Raw genomic sequence first — 6000 nt, forward strand, 5'->3', positions numbered from 1 at the left:
TGCCTACCAAGAAGAACTTTGCTTTTTCAACCATTTGGTTACCTTTGAAATACTGTACAATTTGTCTTGCATAGATTTTAATCGTTCTAAATATTAATGATTCTAAAATAACCACGTGATATGTGTGAGAAATTCCAGTTACTTTTTAAATTTTTTAAATTATTTGCACAAAAATACAAAGAAAATATTTTATATTGCAAAATAAAAGCTGCGGCTTTCATATTCCTGAATGTAATATCTGCCATTTATGCAGACTGCACAAAAACATGTTGAAAGGCTAATTAAAATACTTAAAAAGAAAACTATTATAGCATATTTGTTTTGAGCCAAAAAATTTCAAGCACTTAACTGGCATTAACAATTAGTTCTCATAGTTTTATTGAAACTTTGTTATAATAAATACTATTCCTAATTAATGTGCATGTTGTAATAACAAATAACATGATAGTTTATAGCTGAGGAACTGAGACTCAGAGAGTTAAAGGAAGTAGCCTGAGGGAGTAAATAATTTAGATACACAGACCTATTAAAGAGAATTAGCAATGAAAATACAAAAGGATGTGACTCCTTCTACAAAGGTATGGCATGTTAGTTATTTTTCTTCTTCCAAATAAAACCTACTTGTGTAGAGCAAACTTTTTTTTTTTTTTAAATTTTTTTTATTGTTATGTTAATCCCCATACATTACATCATTAGTTTTAGATATAGTGTTCCATGATTCATTGTTTGTGCATAACACCCAGTGCTCCATGCAGAACCCAGTGCTACTTGTGTAGAGCAAACTTTATTTTCTTTTGTTTTTTTAGAGAGGGAGAGGTGGGGGAGGGGCCAAAGGAGAGGGAGAGAGAATCTCAAGCAGATTCCACGCCCAGCACAAAGCCCGATCTCACAACCCTGAGATCATGACAGGAGCCGAAACCAAGACTTGGGTGCTTAACCAACTGAGCCACCCAGGTGCCCCAAACTTAACTTTCTAATAGTAAAAAAAATTACATAATATTAGCACTATAGAAAAAGAATAAATACCTAATAATCAGTCAAAACTTGTTTCCAATAAAACACAGTGGCCTATTGGGTTCTAATCAACAGAATATTCTCCGTGATTCACTATTTTGCTCACAAATATCAATACCACAATTGTTTAGAAATTAAGAGGGCATGATCCAAAGTTTTAGATATGTAAGGGGTTGTTGGCTAGTTCTTGAAGGAACTTTTCACATTGTCCACTCATAAACATAATATCAGAATGTATGTTCCTAAAATTAGACATGTACTCCATTGAATATGCTAGACTTACCTGATTCATGTCAATGACCTGGGAAGCAAACAGCTGAAGGTGAGAGAAAGGTGGAATGAATAGTGAAGTAGGGAAATGATGAATACCTGTTGTGGCCTGAGGCTAACTGCAGGGATGGGAGACAATAGCTCATCCCACTCATCTTCCTTTTCCAAGCTTCTCCTTAGGAAAAGAAGCCCACAGGAACCATGGCAAATCTGCTTCCCGAACATATATGGAGAGATGGATCAGGACAGAACAAGAAGTGGACTGTGGTAGTCATGAGGGTGCTCCACTCAGATCTCCCTTCTAGAGATACTGCAGGAAGCATAGCCGACTGACGGTGGACACACTTTGGGCTCTAATGCATTCATGCCAGGCCTGGCTTCCCCTAAGCTTCTCCCAGTCAACAACGAGTACAGCAGGGTAAAAGAACCAGTCTATTGTTGCACAAAGCAGGATTCCTATAATTGCAACTTTAACTCAGGGACTTCCCATTGGCCTGGGTAAGATTTTCTTAGAACTGCTCTACGGTCTGAGGCTCTTCTCACTCAATCCTTTCTTTCCTCTTTTCCTGTCATAGGTGTTAGACCTGTGTCACTCTCCCTGTCTACTCCTACTCCCTTGCCCTTTCTCTTTCATAAGCACTCCCTCCAGTAAATCCCTTGAACATCTAATCTTGGTGTCTGCTTCTCCATAGATTCAAATTGATACACCTGGGGCGCCTGGGTGGCTCAGTTGGTTAAGCGACTGCCTTCGGCTCGGGTCATGATCCTGGAGTCCCGGGATCGAGTCCCGCATCGGGCTCCCTGCTCGGCGGGGAGTCTGCTTCTCCCTCTGACCCTACCCCCTCTCATGTGCTCTCTCTCTCCTCTCATCCTCTCTCAAATAAATAAATAAAATCTTTAAAAAAAAAAAAAAAACAAACAAATTGATACACCTACACAAGAATTTCGCCCATTAGATTAAACTCACAACTGTTTATAGCAAGTACAAATAATTTCTTAAAAAACTATATAGATCAATAGGGTGGCCTACAATTAGAATACATACTTTAATTTAAAAATTAATATTAATGCACATTTACATGTAAATTATTGAATGGTTTTAGGGTCTTAATGAGCAATCAGAATTTCTCCTGTGTTTTTGGTCTTAGAAGTTACATTTATCCACTATGTAACTGCTGTTCTCTCATTTGGGGATGCTGTGATTATGTACATCAGAACTTTCCTTCTAGGGAAGCCTGGGTAGCTCAGTCAATTAAGCGTCTGCCTTCGGCTCGGGTCATGATCCCAGGGTTCTGGGATCGAGCCCCACATTGGGCTCCCTGCTCAGTGGGGAGCCTGCTTCTCCCTCTCTCTGCAGCTCCCTCTGCTTGTTCTCTCTCTCTGTCAAATAAATAAAATCTTAAAAAAAAAAGTGGCAGCCTACTTATTTTGCCTTTTGACTGAGAATTTTGTTTTTAAATCCTGGAATATGTTGTTTCTTCAGTTCTCTTTCTGTACTATTGTGCAAATTATGTCTCATAAATAACAATTTAGACACCAATCTAAGTGCTTTTTTTTTCTTTTTTAAGATTTTATTTATTTATTTGACAGAGACACAGCGAGAGAGGGAACACAAGCAGGGGGAGTGTGAGAGGGAGAAGCAGGCTTCCCACTGAGCAGGGAGCCCAATGTGGGGCTCAAACCCAGGACCCTGGGATCATGACCTGAGCCAAAGGCACACGCTTCACAACTGAGCCACTCAGTGCCCCTGCTGAGTGCTTTTTTAAAAAAGTTACCACATCTGAAGAAATTCTGAGAGAAGAGAGAAAATAGATAGGAGGAAATTATCAAAGAAATAAATCAAGACGTTTTCTTAGAACCAAAGGACTGAAGTCCTCTGATAAAGGACCTATTGAATGGCCAGAAAATTCAATTTTAAAATTTAAATGGGGTGCTTGTGTGGGCTCAGTCAGTTGAGTGTCTGACTCTTGATTTTGGCTCAGGTCATGATCTCAGGATTGTGAGATTGAGCCCTGCATCAGGCTCTGTGCTCAGCATGGAGTCTGCTTGAGATTCTCTCTCTCCCTCTCCCTCTGCCCCTCCCCCCGCTCATGTCCTCTCTCTCTCAAATAAATAAATAAAATCTTTATTTTTTTAAAGATTTTGTTTATTTATTTGACAGAGAGAGATACACAGCGAGAGAGAGAACACAAGCAGAGGGAGTGGGAGAGGGAGAAGCAGGCTTCCTGCAGAGCAGGGAGCCCAATGCAGGGCTCGATCCCAGGACCCTGGGATCATGACCTGAGCCGAAGGCAGATGCTTAACGACTGAGCCACCCAGGCGCCACCAATAAATAAAATCTTTTAAGAAAAGATTTTATTTTTAAGTAATCTCTACACCAAACATGGAGCTTGAACTCACAACCTTGAGATTAAGAGTCCCGTGCTCCACTGATTGAGCCAGCCAGGCACCCTGGAAAATTATTTCTAATCTAGAGTTTTATACCTAGCCATACTATCAATTAAGCATACAGCTGGACTAAAGACAATTTCAGACATATAAAATCCCAGAAACTTTGCATTCTTAGGAGGCTGCCACCAAAAAGAAAGAATAAACTAAGAAAAAAGAAACACTATTGAAAAGAGGGAGAGGGGCGCCTGGGTGGCTCAGTCGTTAAGCGTCTGCCTTCGGCTCAGGTCATGGTCCCAGGGTCCTGGGATTGATCCCTGAATCGGGCTCCCTGCTCTGCAGGAAGCCTGCTTCTCCCAATCCCACTCCCCCTGCTTGTGTTCCCTCTCTCGCTATATCTCTCTCTGTCAAATAAATAAATAAAATCTAAAAAAAAAAAAAAAAAGAAAAGAGGGAGAAGAGCAAGAAAGATAAAGGGTCTGGGTACTAGGGGATCTACCGTAGGAGAAAGGTGAAGATGATACCCAAATTGATAATGAAGGCAGGTTCATAGTTGACAGCTTACATAGGAAGACAAAAAAACAAATGATAGAAATGGGGAAGGGGAGGCTCCAAGAAGCACAAAAATTGGAAAGGATAGTTCTTCTGATGAGTTTGAACATATTAAGGGAAAATATATTCATTCATAATAAATATTTTAGTGACCACCTTGAGCCACAAACAATATTCTCATTGAGCTTTCACTGTAGCATAGGGAGTAAGATAATAAACCTAATAAATAAATTCTATATTAGAAGGCAATAATATCTATGAAAAAAGAAAAAGTAAAGCTGGATAAGGAGGATTGAAATTGCTATAGGTGGGGGGAGGAGGGTGTGTATTACAATTTAAAATAGGATAGAGAGGATAGACCTCACTGTAAAGTGACATTTCAGCCAAGACCTGAAGGGAATTAGGAAATTAGTCATATGGCTATCTGGCAGAAGAACTTTCCAGGCAGAGAGAACTACCAGAGGGGGTGGAGAAATGTGAGAGGGGTAGATGCCAGAGCAGCAGTAGGAAATGAGGTCAGAGGTATAGGGTGAAGGATATGTCATGTAGGGCCTTGTAGATCACTGGAATAACTGACGTTTTTTCCAGGGAAATGGAAATCCATCGTAGGAGTGGAATGGCTTATGTTTTAAAAGGATCATTCTGGCTGCCTGTGTGAGAAAAGACTCTGCAGATAAGGGTGGGAACAGGGAGATAATAAGGAGACAAATGGATTGCCTAAGGAGGCAATTATTCCAATAATTTGGACAAGAAATGTTGGTAGCACAAACTACAGTGGTCCATCTGTTGAAGGGCTTAAAGAAGAATTAGTGACAGTGTTGCAGGCTTTTTCCTCTCTCCGGTACCCACGGTTCTTGGTCACACCACTTTGAAGAATGAAGAGGTAGACCAGACAGAGTGGTGGGCAGCAAAGCAAGGTTTATTGAGCGATAGTACAAAGTTCTCAAAGAGGGTGGGGACCTAAGAGGGTTGCCCCCAGAGATTCTAAGCCTAGGGGTTTTTATGGGCTTGTTGGCGCACTGTTTTAACCTGATTAACACTCCCTGCACCTGTCACCCAATCAGGTTTTTGTCACCTATCTATCATATGGGAAGGGGTGGAGGGCTCCTTCCAGGTCTGTGTAAAATCCTTTTAAGGGTGGTTTCCTCTTAGGGCAGGGGGGCTCCTTATCCCTGCCTGCCTGCCTTCCAATTAGCTCATCAACAGTCACATAAAAACCTAAGCATGGACGCCTGGGTGGCTCAGTTGGTTAAGTGTCTGCCTTCAGCTCAGGTCCTAATCCCAGGGTCCTGGCTCAGCGGGGAGCCTGATTCTCCCTCTGCCTGCCACTCCCCCTGCTCGTGCTCTCTCTCTCTTTCAATCTCTCTCTGACAAATAAATAAACAAAATCTTTAAAAAAAAAAACAAAAAATTAAACAAAATTAAGAAATGAGCCAAGCATTAACTATGGGAAAAACAGAAATGGTATTGGTACTTTAAGAAAGGAACAGTAATTATAGTAGTCCTTATGACTCAGTTGTGAACAATGTTTCTGTAGTCATAATCACCTAAACCCAAAATGTTAATTTAACCAGCTATTACCATATGGTTATACTGGAAAGGTATGTGGTGAGAGTATGGCTAGTTTCCCTAACAATGAGTCACTACATATCACATAAAAAAAAAAAAAAAAATCAACCCATTAGGAAAATGTGTGAAGGCTAAAAACAGACAATTCAAAGAAAAAAAAGGACAACTGGGTCTTAAACTTATGAAAAGTTCAACTTCCCTCAAATA

This window comes from Halichoerus grypus, chromosome 7 (genome assembly GCF_964656455.1).
Source record: "Halichoerus grypus chromosome 7, mHalGry1.hap1.1, whole genome shotgun sequence".
Taxonomy (NCBI): Eukaryota; Metazoa; Chordata; class Mammalia; order Carnivora; family Phocidae; genus Halichoerus; species Halichoerus grypus.